The sequence below is a fragment of the Bubalus kerabau genome, chromosome 3 (genome assembly GCF_029407905.1).
Source record: "Bubalus kerabau isolate K-KA32 ecotype Philippines breed swamp buffalo chromosome 3, PCC_UOA_SB_1v2, whole genome shotgun sequence".
In the NCBI taxonomy this organism is placed as follows: Eukaryota; Metazoa; Chordata; class Mammalia; order Artiodactyla; family Bovidae; genus Bubalus; species Bubalus kerabau.
The window spans coordinates 20,726,593-20,744,522 of NC_073626.1; the positions used below are offsets into that span (position 1 = coordinate 20,726,593).

The 17,930-nt window shown below is 41.1% G+C and overlaps 11 non-coding genes across 11 annotated transcripts; 3 read left to right on the plus strand and 8 right to left on the minus strand.

Annotated features, from left to right (window-relative positions):
* Nucleotides 1–1,528: 1,528 nt before the first annotated feature.
* Nucleotides 1,529–1,600, minus strand: TRNAQ-UUG (transfer RNA glutamine (anticodon UUG)). Its single transcript has one exon. It is a non-coding gene; the product is annotated as a tRNA-Gln (tRNA).
* Nucleotides 1,601–2,090: 490 nt separating this feature from the next.
* Nucleotides 2,091–2,162, minus strand: TRNAQ-UUG (transfer RNA glutamine (anticodon UUG)). Its single transcript has one exon. It is a non-coding gene; the product is annotated as a tRNA-Gln (tRNA).
* Nucleotides 2,163–3,239: 1,077 nt separating this feature from the next.
* On the minus strand, nt 3,240–3,321 carry TRNAS-UGA (transfer RNA serine (anticodon UGA)). Its single transcript has one exon. It is a non-coding gene; the product is annotated as a tRNA-Ser (tRNA).
* Nucleotides 3,322–3,761: 440 nt separating this feature from the next.
* Nucleotides 3,762–3,833, minus strand: TRNAM-CAU (transfer RNA methionine (anticodon CAU)). The gene has a single exon. It is a non-coding gene; the product is annotated as a tRNA-Met (tRNA).
* Nucleotides 3,834–4,196: 363 nt separating this feature from the next.
* TRNAG-GCC (transfer RNA glycine (anticodon GCC)) lies at nt 4,197–4,267 on the minus strand. Its single transcript has one exon. It is a non-coding gene; the product is annotated as a tRNA-Gly (tRNA).
* A 3,584-nt stretch (nt 4,268–7,851) lies between these two features.
* Nucleotides 7,852–7,923, minus strand: TRNAW-CCA (transfer RNA tryptophan (anticodon CCA)). The gene has a single exon. It is a non-coding gene; the product is annotated as a tRNA-Trp (tRNA).
* A 2,400-nt stretch (nt 7,924–10,323) lies between these two features.
* TRNAR-UCG (transfer RNA arginine (anticodon UCG)) lies at nt 10,324–10,396 on the plus strand. The gene has a single exon. It is a non-coding gene; the product is annotated as a tRNA-Arg (tRNA).
* A 2,601-nt stretch (nt 10,397–12,997) lies between these two features.
* Nucleotides 12,998–13,079, plus strand: TRNAS-AGA (transfer RNA serine (anticodon AGA)). The gene has a single exon. It is a non-coding gene; the product is annotated as a tRNA-Ser (tRNA).
* A 321-nt stretch (nt 13,080–13,400) lies between these two features.
* TRNAR-ACG (transfer RNA arginine (anticodon ACG)) lies at nt 13,401–13,473 on the plus strand. Its single transcript has one exon. It is a non-coding gene; the product is annotated as a tRNA-Arg (tRNA).
* A 1,966-nt stretch (nt 13,474–15,439) lies between these two features.
* TRNAM-CAU (transfer RNA methionine (anticodon CAU)) lies at nt 15,440–15,511 on the minus strand. Its single transcript has one exon. It is a non-coding gene; the product is annotated as a tRNA-Met (tRNA).
* Nucleotides 15,512–16,577: 1,066 nt separating this feature from the next.
* TRNAW-CCA (transfer RNA tryptophan (anticodon CCA)) lies at nt 16,578–16,649 on the minus strand. Its single transcript has one exon. It is a non-coding gene; the product is annotated as a tRNA-Trp (tRNA).
* Nucleotides 16,650–17,930: the final 1,281 nt, after the last annotated feature.

Below are 17,930 nucleotides of genomic sequence, written 5' to 3' on the forward strand. Positions count from 1 at the left end.
GAAAATGTCTTTTCTCCCTATAAATGGCCCTCTTGCTTTGATAAAGGAAAAAAAAAATAAAAGACCACACTCCAAGCACTAAAGAAAAGAGGGTGAAGGATCCTCAAAAGGCTTAAAACTAGGTCTATTTTATGATCCAACAATCCCAGTTTTAGTTATTTATCCAAAAGAAATGAAAACAGGATATCAATAATATATCTGCACTCCTATGTTTATTACAACACTGTTTACAATAGTCAAGATATGGGAAAAAATTGTCAGGAAATGAATAAAGAAAATGCGGGGTGTGTGTGTGTGTGTGTGTAATGGAATGTTATTCAGCCACAAGAAAGAAGGAAACTCTGCCGTTCACGACAACATGGACCTTGAGGGTGTTATGCTAAGTGAGATAATACATATAAAGGAAGACAAATACTGTATGATATCACTCATAATATGTAAGAATATGTTACCTTACATGGTAAAAAGAGATTTTGCAGATATGATTAAATTGAGGATTTCAAGATGGAAGAGTATCCTGGATTCTCCAAGTGGACCCAAAGGAGGATCAGATTCAATAGTAGGAAATGTGAATGCAGAACCAAGAAGCAATGCATGGAAGAGGCCATTAAAATTGAAAAAAGCCAGGAAATATTCTTGAAGTCTCTTGAAATAGTCTTCATTGAAGTCTCCAGAAGAAACATAGCCATTCTGAAACCTTGATTTTAGACTTCTGAACTCCAAAACTGTAAGAAAGTAAATTTGTGTTGTTTTAAGTAACTAAATTTGTGGTCAATTACTACAGCAGCAATAGGAAATTAATACAGAGGTTCTAAAGCACTTCCATGACTGGGGCTTAATAAGCAGGAAGAACTTTGCAGAACTTTTTCTAGAATGCCAGAGGCACACATTTGTGGGGACTCTTATTTTGCTGTCATTGAGAGTACTGGAGGATACATGCTCAAACTGTGGTGAGAAAGTCAACAGAAGGAATTTAGAGTCCCACTGACAGCTGATATTGTTGTACTCAGAGACCAGAGGGTCAACCACTTCACCATGGGACCTTGATATAAGTAACCTTCACAGGAAGATTTGTATCCTGGTCAGTTGATCTTTCAAAGGCTTCAGCATAGATTCAGTGGGAACATTAAGAGACAGTGGAGACTTAACACTGTCCTGTAAAGAGACAGTGGAGACTCTCAGATGACCAATAGCTTAGAATCTTATTCTATGTTTTGGACATTTTCTGGTCTGTATGCAGAGTTTTGCAGCCTACAGAGCATTTGCCTGAGCTCCGAAGGAGAAAAGGGTCACAGGTGGGGCCTGTCTTCTGGGACTCTGTAAAGGCCTCTGATATATGAACTCTTAATCACTCAAGTACGTAGTTCACTTACAGATCTGACCCACTTCATAGGAGTCCCAGAAGAAAGTAAGGGAGAATGCTTCTCCGGAGGATGCCTGAGTGGGAAGGTTATGCCCGGAAACCGATGTGTACATTATCAATTTGAGGCAAACCGAGAGAAAATTGGCTGGCCACCAAAACTAATGAAGGTCCCACCGAGATTTGAACTCGGATCGCTGGATTCAAAGTCCAGAGTGCTAACCATTACACCATGGGGCCACTACAACCTACTGTCTCCTGGAAGATTTCTGAATATTCATTGAAGAGCCTGTGCTTCTATTCAGGACTTTGTGAACTATAATTTTTATCTTAAAAATATATATAAAGAATCAGTTGTATCCCAGTCAGCAAAGGATCCGAGTGAAATGCAACGACCAAGGCTCACAGGCACTACGAATTTCTCAGGACCCAGTTCATATTAAAAACTGATGGAACTTGGACCCAGAACTGAGGTCAGGGGTATAAAACGCGAATAGTCAAGCAGACAGCAATCTAAATTACTAGAATCTGAGGGGATTCTGTGGTCCAGAGAAGGAAATGGAGAAGAAGACAACAGATGGGAAATCTCAGATGAATGGATGAAGAAAGTTGTTCGGCAGGACATTGCCTCCTTGCTGACGGGGATGGGGTGTCTAGCCGTGCTTAGGTGTCTGGCCTCCTCGAGGTACCACAGTGATTGAAGAGAAGGGGAGGGAAGGCACCAAAAGTCAGGTCCCACCGAGATTTGAACTCGGATCGCTGGATTCAAAGTCCAGAGTGCTAACCATTACACCATGGGGCCACCACATGCTCTTTGAGGCAAGCAGTTAGAAACGTGGCTGCAGTGTGTCACATGCACTTTATTCTGATGATTTCTGTCTTGTATGAATGAAGGCCTCATTATCAGTGCTCCACAATGCGAAAAGCGTAGAGCTCACTTTGCTTCCAGTTACTCTGAGTCCACGTAGGGTTTGAGTACCTGCCTTCCTTGCAAAATCAAAACTGCACTTACTGAATTTCTGACCTGGGCCATGAATGTCTATATATGGTGTCTACACTTAAAAATTCCATAGGACATGTGTGAATATAGAAAAAGAAGAAAAACGTTCAAGATAAATTAGGAAATTATTGGTAATTTTGAGATTAAGGAAAAATTTTGGAGTATTTTTACAAACTTATTTTTGCTTATCCGCATTTCCAAATGGATCGATTGCAAGTTTAATACAAGTTGAATTTTTGTTATATTCATACTTATTTCTGTCGTATATACCGTGTGCGTATGTCTTAGAAAGAGTTTTAGCAAGCGAAACAGTTTTTCGTATGTTTGGGGTTTTTTGTTTGTTTTTTTTTTTTTAATAAAATTTAGCCAAAATCTGAAAACAGTTTTGAATATTCTTCAACTGATACTTCCTCCCTACAATCTGGCCTCCTAAATGGAATGATAAGAGGGCTCCAGAAGGAAATGTTGGAAATTTCTGTTTGAAATACTGGTTCTGAAACGTCAAAATATTCACGAGTAGAATAGTGATGCCTTGATATACCCAAATTCTTGGAAGTTCATTAAGGGGAAAACGAGGCAAGTGAGGATCGAAAGTCAGACCGAACTGAATTTAAGTTCGGGAGATAGTAATTCAAAATGAATTAATGCCTGAGCTTAAAAAAAAAAATTATAATGGTCTCAGAAATCCCTAGCGTTTACCAAAGTAAATTTCAAAGATTTTCTCTACAGACAGTTATACTAGGGAACTAAAATTTCCTCCATCCAATTTTATGGAGAAAGATAATAATAATCAGGGAAACAGTGTATTTCGTGTCAAGTTTCCACAGTTGGTACTTGGACCTGGAGAGGAGGAGAAAAAAAAAAAAAAAAAAAAGACTACGTAGCCGGCAGGATTCGAACCTGCGCGGGGAGACCCCAATGGATTTCAAGTCCATCGCCTTAACCACTCGGCCACGACTACAGAACTGATTAGATTGTCTAGATATATTCCCATGAGGAATATCTAGCCTGTTACAAATGTCCTTTCATTTTAACAGCTGTTCTGGAATGCCTGTCATCATGATAAAAATATCAACAATTTGAAGATTGAGATGTTGGTTACAGATCTTATCACAAAATGTAACCTTTGTCTGAGGTATACCAGAGATCTTACGAAGGTCACATTCCAATCCCTACGAGGTGTAGTGGTCCCCAAATCTGAAAGATTAAATTCCAACAGATTTATCGGACGTAAAGAATAAGATTTACCTCCGTTAAAAATGGGAAAGAGGTATTTCTAACAAGCAACTTTAGGGATTCTTACACATCAGAGCTAGTACGCAAGCTAGATGTGATAGTCTGTTGTAAAAGCATTCAGTCCCTTCTAAGATCAGGTTTCAATCAACAAAAAGACACCGCAAATAGCAGAGGATGGTTTCGATCCATCGACCTCTGGGTTATGGGCCCAGCACGCTTCCGCTGCGCCACTCTGCTAACACGTGTTCCGTGTTTTTTAATTCATTTTCAAGGGGATAAATTTTGGCACTTTCTTAGATCTAAAATATTATGAATATCTTTCTAAAGCTGCTTCGAAGAGTAGGAATACTGCATATATGTCTGTACGTGGCCACATTCCACCTCCAAATACCACTTACTCACAAATCACCTTCTAAAGACTACTATCAATTGAGGTTTTTTTGGTTGTTGGAAAACCAAATGCATGCCAATAGGTATAATTTATAAAATTGAAATTGTGAATTTACAAAGGTGAAATTGTAAATTACCAGTAAATTGCCAGAAGTGCACTTAGCTTAAAATACTTCTTGTTTGCGGCTTTTCGGGAAAAGGTAAACCTGATGCATTGGCCGGGAATCGAACCCGGGCCTCCCGCGTGGCAGGCGAGAATTCTACCACTGAACCACCAATGCCTCGACGAATTTAGCCCTCTTTATTTGTGTTCAAATAATTATCTTATTCCTAAATTCTGGGGCAAATAATAAGGATGCGTATTTTTTCCCCAGAATGTTCCTAAATCCCGTCAAATAACAGATTACATCTAAATATTCTGGGAAAACCTGTGAACTAGAAGGAAACTGACACTGTTGATATGTGACTTGGAGTCTTTTGAAAATGAAAAATACCTATAAACACCCGACATATAAAAATGTCTTTCTCCATCCCTTCCTCAGTTTATATCTTTAATGAAAACACTTTCTGAAAGTTTCTCATTAAGGCCGAAAGCCAGTTCGTTTACTTACTAGGCCAACGTGCTCAATTCAAGTTTGAAGCACTAAGTTGCTTCATTTTGGAAAAAAGACCTTCTATTGTCATTCTGTTTATGGAGACCCAAGTTTGGCAGGGAGGATATTGTCAACGGAAGCAGGATAAAAAAGAAAATAATAAAGGAAAAAATAATTCTCCCACTTCCTTCTTACTTGCTCCTGGATACAGCTTGCCGAGGTCACTGTGCCGCTTTGGAAGCAAAAGACAAATGGGGCCTAGAAACAAATCCTGTGTTTCAGGACTTTTCAGCTGGTTTGGAGGAAAAAAGCAACACAGAGAAAACTACTGATAATGAATGAAAATAATTTCTACTGAAATGACTCTTGAGTGTGGGCTTTAGGGAAGTAGCAGAATCTGACAGCCTGGATTATTAAAGCATGTGAAAGCCCAGGAACTTTTTTTCACTCTAGAAATCTCTTCACTTCTTCAGAATAGAGAAATTGCAATATTTAATAGGCGGCTATGATTAGGATGCTTTGAAGGGGAAGAATGGCAAAAAGCCTTTTAGTAAATTGAGAGATTACTAATGTTGATCTTAAAGGAAGAATCTGGGCCATAAATTAGGTTCTTCCAAATCCTAGCAACAGAATAATATATAACTGGACAGTCTGAGAGATATAAATAAATTCAGCCAAGTTTCCTAATTTGTTTATTCATATGTAAATAGAGCCTAGCAGAGTTGAATGTAACTCATTCAACTTACATTCCTCTAGGGGTTGTAAAAATAAAATAAAATGATGCCTATTGAAGCCTTGAAAAATAGTATAAAACTATCAGATAAATATTAGCCACTGATATTTATTTCATGGAACTTTTTAATGAACCACTGGGAGTCAGAAGTTGTATCTTCTATTATAAACAGAGATCTTTGGTGTAATGCACATAGTTGGTGCTCACATTAGTTGTACTGAATTGATTACATACTGTAGGCTATTTTAGAACAAATATCTAAAAGTATGTTCTTTGTTATAAAAGAAATCTTTACAATGTGCACTCTTTTTCCTCAGATTTCATTTGGTTTAGATGCTAAGTCATATCCAAGTCTTGGGACCCCACGGACTGTAGCCTAGCAGGCTACTCTGTCCATGGGATTCTCCAGGCAGGAATACTGGAGTTTCCTTCTCCAGAGAATCTTCCCGACCCAGGGATCAAGTCCAGGTCTCCTTCATTGGAAGCAGGTTCTTTACCAACTTAGCTACAAGGGAAGCCCTTGCTATCTCCTCAGAACGTCACCAATAACCTCATTGAAAAACAAAGCTGAGTTTATTGGACAAGAGAAAACATTATGTCAGGAATCTCAATAGTGACTCAGAGTGAGAAGGTAATTAGCTCAAGGTAATTGAGCTATTTAGTGAGATTTTCAAAATCTGGATTTTTGGTGAGTAAGGATTGGATAAGGATCGTAATATATATTAGTCTTGCTAGACACAGGAGATGATTTTGAGATAAAATGTACACATTGTCTACTGCTGTGTAACAAATTACCCTAAAACTTAGTGGCTTAAAACAACAAACATTTACTATCTCATATTTTCTGTGGATCTGGAATTCAGGAGTGGTTTACCCAGCTTGGAGTCTCTTCAGTTCAATTCAGTTCAGTCGCTCAGTCATGTCTGATTCTCTGCAACCCCATGAATTGCAGTATGCCAGGCCTCCCTGCCCATCACCAACTCCCAGAGTTCACCCAAACTCATGTCCATCAAATCGGTGATGCCATCCAGCCATCTCATCCTCTGTCATCCCCTTCTTCTCCTGCCCCCAATCCCTCCCAGCATCAGTCTTTTCCAATGAGTCAACTCTTCGCATGAGGTGGCCAAAGTACTGGAGTTTCAGCTTTTTAGCATCATTCCTTCCAAAGAACACCCAGGACTGATCTCCTTCAGAATGGACTGGTTGGATCTCCTTGCAGTCCAAGGGACTCTCAAGAGTCTTCTCCAACACCACAGTTCAAAAGCATCAATTCTCTGGCGCTCAGCTTTCTTCACAGTCCAACTCTCACATCCATACATGACCACTGGAAAAACCATAGCCTTGACTAGACAGACCTTTGTTGGCAAAGTGATGTCTCTGCTTTTGAATATGCTATCTAGGTTGGTCATAACTTTCCTTCCAAGGAGTAAGCGTCTTTTAATTTCATGGCTGCAATCACCATCTGCAGTGATTTTGGAGCCCTAAAAAATAAAGTCTGACACTGTTTCCTCTGTTTCCCCATCTATTTCCCATGAAGTGATGGGGCCAGATGCCATGATCTTAGTTTTCTGAATGTTGAGCTTTAAGCCAACTTTTTCACTCTCCTCTTTCACTTTTATCAAGAGGCTTTTTAGTCTCTTCAGTTCAGTTCAGTTCAGTCGCTCAATCATGTCTGATTCTCTGCGACCCCATGAATTGCAGCATGCCAGGCCTCCCTGTCCATCACCAACTCCCAGAGTTCACTCAGACTCATGTCCATCGAGTCAGTGATGCCATCCAGCCATCTCATCCTCTGTCCTCCCCTTCTCCTCCTGCCCCCAGTCCCTCCCAGCATCAGAGTCTTTTCCAATGAGTCAACTCTTCACGTGAGGTGGCCAAAGTACTGGAGTTTCAGCTTTAGCATCATTCCTTCCAAAGAAATCCCAGGGCTGATCTCCTTCAGAATGGACCGGTTGGATCTCCTTGCAGTCCAAGGGACTCTCAAGAGTCTTCTCCAACACCACAGTTCAAAAGCATCAATTCTTCCGCGCTCAGCCTTCTTCACAGTCCAACTCTCACATCCATACATGACCACAGGAAAACCCATAGCCTTGACTAGACGGACCTTTGTTGGCAAAGTAATGTCTCTGCTTAATGTCAATATGCTATCTAGGTTGGTCATAACTTTTAGTCTCTTACAAGGTAGCAAACAGGACGTCGACAAGAGTTACAGACATCTACTTACTTGGGGCTGGAGTATATACCTCTTCCCTTCTTCCTCCCCTTCCTCTTCCTCTGCCATCTTCTCTCCCCTAACCCCCTTCTCCTTCTCCTCCACCTCCTTCATCATTTCCATCCATTTACTTACTCTTCGGTACTCCTGAAAAGCAAAATAAAAATCATAAGCTTAATGCTTCAAGTTGCTCTACATTCTCTTTACTTCTATTTGCCAGATGATCTTCAATAATTTCTGGGAAGAGGTTCCTCTTCAACAGATTACGTGAGTCAAACACAAACTGGCCAGCAACTTTATGAAAGAAAGCTCCCTTTCTCCAAAATTTGACCCCGACGTGATTTGAACACGCAACCTTCTGATCTGGAGTCAGACGCGCTACCGTTGCGCCACGAGGTCACGAGTGAAAAGTGGACTCTATTCTAAATTAGGGTTTAAATAATGCCTTCTCCCCGCCCCCAGGTCCTAAAGATTTATCTTTCTATTGGTAAACTTCATTATATTTCTCCCCGCTATTCACAGCTTCACTAATACTTGGTAGAGAAAGATAAGAAAGATTAAATATTAACTCAAAAGCCCCAGTGCTCCGCATAGGGGAAACTCATTGGTTTCTCACTTCCCACCTGTCGAAACTTTGCTGTCTTGAGAATAACTGTACGTACTCAGCTTAGATCCACAATGAAACAGGATTAAGAACTGCCACTATTTTCGAACAACCAGTTTTCCTATAAATTCACTAGACCTCAGTTCAGTTCACTCGCTCAGTCGTGTCCGACTCTTTGCGACCCCATGGACAGCACGCCAGGCCTCCCTATCCATCACCAACTCCCAGAGTTTACTCAAACTCATGTCCATTGAGTCGCTGATGCCCTCCAACCATCTCATCCTCTGTCATCCCCTTCTCCTCCTGCCTTCAATCTTTCCCAGCATCAGGGTCTTTCTTCTCAAAAAGATTCCCAGCCTTCCCTGCCCTGCTGTGTCCAGTCCTTGACCCTGCACCCGCCACCCCGTCCCACACACCCCTCCTACCTCAGCGCTAAAAAGCTGCTTTATCCTCAAAAGTGTAGCATAGATGGCTTGTCTTCCTGACACCCTCACTTCTCACTGGAATTCCGAGAGCCTTCTGCTCTCTATTCTGTACACTTGCCATTCAGTTCACAACAACTCAAAGCAAATCGCTAGTATCTACTGAGTTCTTAGCATTTTCTACCAGTTCTGTGTTATTAGAGCGTCTTCTAGCCAGTGATTCTTAAAAAGTGCTCACGGACTAGGAGCACTTGCATCAGCTGTGAACCTGTTAGCGAAGCAAGTCCTTGGCCACGCCCCAGGCCTACAAAATCAGGTCTGGAGGCGGACCCCAGCAGCCTTTGTTTTAACAAAACCCCTCTGATCGTGATGAAGGGAAAACCTTGAGAAACACTGCCCTAGCCTAGAAACTCTATACTTTGCTCACTCAAAATAATAATAATTTTCCGTTTTCTTCCAGGATGGTGGAGAGGCAAGGTGATATTAGTTTGTTGCCATAGCAAAGTACCACAGATTGGATGGCTTAAGCAATGATTTATCTTCTCACAGTTCTGAAAGCTAGAAGTTCAAGAACAACCCTGTCAATGGGTTTATAGACGGCAGTTCTTCTCCTTGGGTCTTCACATGGTCTTTCCTCTGTGTGTTTGTGTCCTGATCTTTTTAAAATAAGGACCCCAGTCATTGTATCAGGGCTTACCCATATGACCTTTTTTACTTTAGTTACTTTTTTAAAAGCCCTGTCTCCAAAGTCATATCTGAGATATTAGGTGTTAGAGCTTCGACATATGAGGCGCGGGTGGGAGTAGGGGAAGCAGACAGGAGGACACAATTCAGCTCCTAATAGCCAGTTTGCAGGTGAAGCTGCTGCTGACAATTCCTGAGCCTGGCAAAGGGCGTGACGATGGAGGTTCTGTGGTGTGTATCCGATCGCCTCTTCACTTTTCCTACACGATGTGTTTAGAATTCAGCTTTCTAGGGTCTGACAAGTCAACAAAGTATCACACTTCAATCTGCTTTCCAGATGCCAAGTTTGTTACTGTTGCCTCCTCTCCCGAAATTTTGATTCTATTTGAATTTAGGTTTGGGGGCTGTTTTGAGTGGGATTTCTGGAGTGCACAAAAGCGAATTATTGTCTTTCATCCACAATCTTTATCTGAAAGCCCCCCGCAAGGCAGCGGTGGTCCCCTGAGTAAATAAAGCAATCCAGCTCTATACCTCTCCTTCAGCTCTCAGCTCAAGCATTCCTTCCCTACTGTGGCCTTTCTCCCAGATTCTCATCAAAAGATAAAAAGCACTCTATTATTAGCTATTGTATCTTGTTTTAACTTTACAGTATTTTTACTCGGGTTCAACCTATTTCCCCAACTAGATGGTAGGATTTTTGAGGAGCTGGAAATGTCCTTGTTTGCAATAATACTTTCACTATGTTACAATTATGGGCTTCCCATGGGGTCGCAAAGAGTCGGACACGACTGAGCGACTTCACTTTCACTTTTCACTTTCATGCATTGGAGAAGGAAATGGCAACCCACTCCAGTGTTCTTGCCTGGAGAATCCCAGGGACGGAGGACCCTGGTGGGCTGCCGTCTATGGGGTCACACAGAGTCAGACACGACTGAAGCGACTTAGCAGCAGCAGCACCAGCAGTTGGTGGCTCAGCTGTAAAGAATCCGCCTGCCGATGCAAGAGAACAATAATAACACATGCTACAAAGATAGTTGAGATTGTTTTCTTTCAATGAATTATCCAAACACAGTAACACGGATACGGCCGGACCACGTGGCCTAATGGATAAGGCGTCTGACTTCGGATCAGAAGATTGAGGGTTCGAATCCCTTCGTGGTTGCTAGGTGTTCAAATTATTACTACTCAGAAACTGTGAACTTTTATAACGATCATTCTTTAAAATCCAATTTTCTTGGTTAAAGTCCGTAATCAGAAATCTCCTTTTCTCCTTAATAGTTTTATCCTCCATGCATTTCTGCTCAACACCTTTTCCTTTGCTTTATGTTTCTTTTTACCTGTCCAATGTCTGTTCCTCTATCCACAATATTTATCACCAGTTAGTTCTCCCGGTCTGCTCTTCTCAAAATTTGGTCCTCGAACCAATGCCAACATCGAGGAGCTTTCTAGAAATGCAAACTTTCCCAGCTTGTCCTGGTTCCCTCTCAGCACTATACTTGAGCTACCTAATTAGAATTTTGGGAGTGGGGCTCAGGAATCTGATAACAATTATTGAATCTGGGTGGTGGGTATATAGATAATTTCCGATTCTTTCAACTTTTTAAAATGCTTGAAATTTTTTACAGTAAAAGTCTAATTAAAGAAAAAAAGGGGGTAGGGGGGATTGACAGAAGCTGTTCTGTTTAAACAAAAGCCCTGGGAGAAGAGCACAGGGCTCCTAGGATACAAGACAGAGGGTCAGGATCAAGAAACCAGCATTGTGCGAGGTAGAGCAGATCCTTTCTTGCCTCGGGAATCCAGGCTCCCTTGACAGAGTGGTCAGAAAAAGAGCTGAGAAAATTAGACGGATGCCCGTGATGAGGGAGTCCTACACACTTGTGATATTCCCTGAAGGCCACAAAGTAACTTTTAAGACTTTAAAGCAGAGGAGAGACCCAATCTAATTTGCATTCTCAGATTAACACATCAATTAGTGCTGACATAGCCCTGCCTACATAATCTGCTGTAAACTACATCTCCAAGGTGTTATCTGTCACTGCTCTCCCGCCTTCTCCCCCTCCAAAAAAGCAACATTCCAGCCAGACAACACTTTCTTTTATTTATCTCATATTCCACAAAGTTTAAGTCTAGAACACTGCTCCCATCTCCAATTTCGCTCACTTTCACACATCCTTCAGATCTAAGTTTAAACATGATTCATTCCACATATATTTGAGTATCCGTTTGGCCAGAGATAAGGTATAATTGGAACAGTTCTTCATGAAACTTGGTGTTTAATGAGTGACTCTCCAGGCAACCACCTAAGATATTCATGATTGGGATCTACATTCTTCCTGTGGGCTACTAAGGCACCCTGGACCTCTCACTTATCAAACTCAGTGGTGAATATTCATTTTTGTAATTGTTCACTCTGAAAATTTCTCAAAACAGTAGCCATATTTTTGTGTCTCTCCACTGATCAAGCAGCACCTAGCAAAGTGTTTGTCCTGTGATTGTGCCCAGAATACAATTTTTGAAACAATGAAGAAATGAATGAATCTTTTCAGGGACAATGGACCAGAAAACTTCCAAGAAATTGTTGCAGTTAAGCCTATGAGAAACTGTTGGAACCTGATCTTAGAAAATGGATTTGACACTTGGAAGGAAAAGTCAGATTGAGAAACAGTTCCAAGGTTGAACCAAAGACCTGGAAACCTGTGGCCTCTGGACAGGGAGTTAGAGAACAGATAGATATAAGGGGAGTTCTAAGTCTTTGGTTTTGGTATCTGGGTGCTCCTGTCAAACAAAAATCTAGGTTGTTGGAGAAGACCCAACTTTAGAAGGAAAGAATGGAGCTTTCATTTGGGGATGTATTGCTTTTGAGATGCACATGGACATGCAACAAGAAGTAACTAGGACAACTGCATTTTCTGGAGCCCAGACATGAGGTCTGAGCTGCAGGAGGTAATTTTCAACCTATCAGCACATAAGCAGTGGTTTATCAATCATGCCCTGTCCTCCTTCTGTTCATGAAATGGAGTTGTTGATGAAATACAGAAATCTTCTACTTGTACACTAACACACCCACATGCATGCACATACAGTTAAGATTGTGGTAATGGTTGGGTAGTTTCAGAAAAGTGAAGATCCTGGGGTTCTGGTCTTGTTTTGGAGGTGGTCTCTGCAAATATTTTTAAACGTTATCCATAGAGTATTAGATACTCTGTGAGAAAATAGTCCCATGCCATGAAGTGGATTTGATTCTCAGAAATATTTTCATATTACTATTTTATTCAAAAATATTTTACCTACTGCTTTAAAATATTTTGAGCTTTACAAAGAGATGGGAGATGGGGCTTCATGGGAAATATTTTGATAGATCCTCATTCTTGAACTTAAAAATAACAGTTACAAAAGCTGCTGACATTTGTTGAGCCCTTACTATATTTAAGGCACTAGATTAAATGTCTAAAAACATAGAGTGTCTGTAAGGAACAACTGTGCCAGATTATTTATTGAGCATTAATTTCCTACTCCAGCAGGAATAAGAGGATTTTTTTTTTTTTAGCTGTTGCAATATATAGCGATTTGCTTTCTAGAAAAAGACCATTCTCAGTTCACTACATGCTGGAAATAAAGTTGGTTGACTCCTCTTCGATTTTATCAACTATTAATGGAACTTATCATCTTTTGTTTTGCCCTTTTTAATTACTAAATACTGAAGTTGCTTAAAATAAATGATATATAGTAACATGGAGAACATTGAAGGAGACCATGTATATACGTAGTCGTGGCCGAGTGGTTAAGGCGATGGACTAGAAATCCATTGGGGTCTCCCCGCGCAGGTTCGAATCCTGCCGACTACGAATTAGTTTTTCCTCTTTTTTAGCATAATAAAATTTCTGCCTGGTCGGATTTACCTTCAATTTCAAGATACTTTTTTAAAAATATTAAACACTCTCTCAGACCTTTTACAAATCACATCAAAACAGAGTTCTCATAGACCATGAAGGAGTCATATTTTAAGAGTTAGAAAAAAGAACCAGTAAGACTTTCTTCTATTTCAGTTCTGAGCTTTCTCAGCTTCTCAAACCGAAAGGAAAGATTTCACACATTCATATTTAACGCAACAGTGATGCCACAACTTCCCTTTTTCTAAAACTGTAAGTCCCCTTTAACTCGCGCGTGGGCCAGTGGCGCAATGGATAACGCGTCTGACTACGGATCAGAAGATTCCAGGTTCGACTCCTGGCTGGCTCGGTGCTTTTTATAACGCCCTTTCTGTAAATTCCACAAATTCCTGTCTTCTCCAGGCCTCCGTGTTAAGCTTTTCTAATTTTCTATTTATTTTACAATATCACTCCATACAAAAGGACAACAGTGTTAATACACAGGCTTTAGCTATAGCTCGCTATTCTTCTTTTACATACATAAATTTTCTTTAAATCACATCATTCAATTGTTCTTGAAACTGACGGAAACTTACTTAGGTGTATGAGGGAAACATAAAAGAGGGAACACCTTTCAAATGCATCATTCTCAAAGAGTTAAGATTGAAAGTCTCACAAAGAGAAGATTTCTTGATAGCAATTTTTTCTTCTCTCTTTTTTTAAGATTTAGTTTTTTAGAGCCATTAGTAGTTCACAGCAAAATTGAGAGGAAGGAGCACACACCTTCTCACACATGTATAGTCTCCCCCATCGTCAACAGAGTACACTTGTTCGAAATGATAAGCCTACTATGGACTGAAGTCCATAGGTTTCATTACAATTGGCCCTTGATGTTGTGCATTCTAAAGGTTTAAACAAATGTAGAATCATAAAGGAAATCTACTCTGAATATTTATTGGAAGGACTGATGCTGAAGCTGAGCTCCAACACTTTGGCCACCTGATGCAAAGGGCTGACTCATTGGAAAAGACCCTAATTCTGGGAAAGATTGAGGGCAGGAGGAGAAGGGGACGACAGAGAATGAGATGGTTGGATGACATCACCGACTCAATGGACATGAGTTTGAGCAAACTCTGGGAGAGAGCGAAGGACAAGGAAGCAGGCATACTACAGTCCGTGCGTGCGTGCGTGCTTAGTCGCTTCAGTCGTATTTGACTCCCTGCGACCCCATGGAGCATGGCCCGCCAGGGCCAGGCAAGAATACAGGAGTGGGTTGGCGTTTCCTTCTCCAAGTCTGACCATGGGGTTGCAAAAAGTCGGACATGACTGAATGACTGAACAGAAAGGCATGTATTTATCCACTGTTACAGCATCTCGCAGAGGATTTTCACTGCCTGAAAAATCCTCTCTGCTTGGCCTATTCATCCTTCCTCTTACCAGCCCCTGGAAACCAATGATGATTTTACTGTTTCTGTAGTTTTGCCTTTTCTAGGATGTCATATATTGGAATGATACGGTATGTACAGCCTTTCAGATTGGCTTATTTCAGTTAGTAATATGCATTTAAGGTTTCTCCATGTCTTCTCATGGCTTAATAGCTCATTTCTTCTTAAGGCTGAATAATATTCCATTGTCTGCATGTACCACAGTTTATCCATTCACCTACTGAAAAGCATTTTGGTTGCTTCCAAGATTTGGCAATTAAGAATAAACCTGTTATAAACAGGTTTTTTGTGTGTACAGGCTTTTGTGTGGACAAAAATTTCAACTCCTTTGGGCAATTTAATAAGGAGGGCAATTGCTGGATCATATGAACTGGCAAACTGTCTTCCACAGTGGCTGTACCACTTTGCATTCCAACTAGCACTGAACGACAGTCCTTGTTACTCCATCTCCTCTCCAGCATTTGATGTTCAGTGTCCTGGATTATTTTGGCCACTTGATGCGAAGAGCTGACTCATTGGAAAAGACTCTGAAGCAGGGAAAGATTGAGGGCAGGAGGAGAAGGGGACGACAGAGAATGAGATGGTTGGATGGCATCACCGACTCAATGGACATGAGTTTGAGCAAACTCCAGGAGATAGCGAAGGACAGGGAACCCTGGCGTACTGCGATCCATGGGGTCGCAAAGAGTCGGATACGACTGATGGACTGAAAAACAACAATAGGTGTGTAGTGGTATCTCACAGTTACTTTGTTCTCAAGACATATGCTTTTTATGTGCTTAAAAAGTGGGCCAAACACCTCACTAAAGGGGATATACAATGCCAAATTTTCTTAATAAACTCTCTTCTCTACTCTCAAAGTTCTCTTCAGGAGGAAAAAAAAGATTGTCTTAGCAGAGGATGGTTTCGATCCATCGACCTCTGGGTTATGGGCCCAGCACGCTCCCGCTGCGCCACTCTGCTGCAATAGACTATACCCTCATACTTAGTATTCAGCTTACCACAGACTTGTTTTTTTCAACTCTATGGAGCTGAGTGTTTTCTTGAACTGTTTTTCTGTGTTTCTGTCTCTCTTTGTCTTTCCCCCAGAGCAGTAATCTCTGTTTTATAATGTGATGGCCAAGGGCCTAAACTAACTGCTAAGAAAAGTGTTAATAAGAAATAGAGAAGGACTATTTTGGATACTCTTCCTCTATGCACAAAGGCATGCTTAGATGCAATGTCTGTTCCCGTGTGCTATGTGAACATGTACATTACATCTATAACAAAATATCTGCTGATGTTCCACATGTCATGTTTTAAAGCCATTCTAAGTTATACAAAGTAAGAGGTTCTGATGAAATAAGCCTGCTTTCCTTTTCTTCTGCACTGTTAATGTAATGGTTCATAATCTGTTGGAGGGTGCTCGAGTCCCAGGTAAGAAAAAAAAATACACAGTCCTGTACATTTTTTTTAAAAACAGAGTTTTAAGGAGTTCTTAGAACTTCTAGCCCAGAGGACTACTTCTTCTGATGTAATGGTTCATTTCCTCTAGTCTCAATTTGGCAAACCAAACAAAAAATTATGTTCAGGTTTTCTGCATCTGGAAATGTACTGACTTCCTTCTTGGATTGTTGGAGTAGGGGAATTGCAGACAGCCAAGATTCTGCTTGCTGTGTAACCTTTCTGGCAAGGAAAAGCTGATACAGGTGTGAAGCGGGAAATGTCAGAAGATGTGGGAAGCTTCCGACCGTTGGAGAGATGTGGATAAGGAAATGGGTCAGGGAGCACAGAAGTGAGCGTGGAGAGACGGCTGGGAGTTGGCAAAGACTGAAATTCAGAACGTTTGCAATAAAAGAAAAATGTCTTTTGCAGAAAAGAATAAAAATGTCTTTATGGACCCAGAAATAAACCCCCCAAGCACAGTTATAGTGTACACCTATTTACCTACTTTGTAAAGGGCAGCGTTAAGGGCAGCTAGAGTTGGAGAAAACATCTTTTTTTCCCACCAAGTTTCAGACCAGTGCATCCCATAAGACAGTAAAACAATTGACCCCGACGTGATTTGAACACGCAACCTTCTGATCTGGAGTCAGACGCGCTACCGTTGCGCCACGAGGTCCTGCGGGGGCTCGTGCCTCCTTTACTTGTCAACCTGATCTATGAAATTAATTATCGGTACTCAGTGAAGACCATGCAGCTGGATACAAAATAATGCCTGGTGGTCTGGATTAAAACAGCTAGTCCCTTCAATCACTTACTGATTCTCTGCCTCCGAAAATGCTTCTATTTCCATTGCTTCCTATTCTATTTCCTTCCTTTTCTTACCTAATTTTCTCCATATACGTCAAAAATAGACATTCGGGGTTTGTTCTGTTTTCGTTTCCGTTTTTTTAGAAATAATAGACATTCGGTTTAAAGTCGGGCGTTCTGAGTTGGAGTAAGAGTAACAAAGAGTGCCCTCCCCTCATCCCTTAGCCCTCCCCCTAATCAGGGACGCTGATCAGGGTTTTGAATCTGTTACCAAAGTTGATGGTAGTTGCTAACCACATACTAGTGTTTCGAGGAAACGAATTTAGCCGGGGCCGGCCTGTTTAACTGTGCAGCTCCTACCTGCGAAATAACATCGTCTTCTTACACCCACTCTTGTGCTTCGTTGAAATGATCAATTTCACATTGCAAGAGTTCTTCCGAATCTGAACACTGTATCTGAAACTGCCCCTAAGAAGGGCAAGAAACCTTTTTTTTTTTTTTGGCCCGAGGATACAAGTGATTCTGGTACCGTGGTTAGGCTGTTTAAAGCACCTGTCTGAGAAACTGCAGTTGGGTGTCGAATCTCAATGAGATTATTTTCCAAGATCTAAATACTAGAGAGGTCTCTTTGAACTCCTAGAAGAAGATATTCTGAAAAAGAGCTCTGGACTCATTTTTCAAGATTAAGAAAAGGAAACTTTCATTTTCAGTGTCCTTTTTATAGTAGTGGGTCATTTTTCAGAATATCCTGTCCAGGAGTCCCTAAACTGAATACCCCTGATTGTCTTTATTTCTTTTCCTTGTTTTTCCTAGGCTAGATGCTGCATACTATATATCAGTATCTAGTATACCATATATTTTACTTATATATTTATTTATTACCTATTAAAGATGGCACCCCACTCCAGTACTCTTGCCTGGAAAATCCCGTGGACGGAGGAGCCTGGTGGGCTGCAGTCCATGGGGTTGCAAAGAGTTGGAGACAACTGAACGACTTCACTTTCACTTTTCACTTTCATGCACTGGAGAAGGAAATGGCAACCCACTGCAGTGTTCTTGCCTGGAGAATCCCAGGGACAGGGGAGCCTGGTGGGCTGCCATCTATGGGGTCGCACAGAGTCGGACACAACTGAAGCGACTTAGCAGCAGC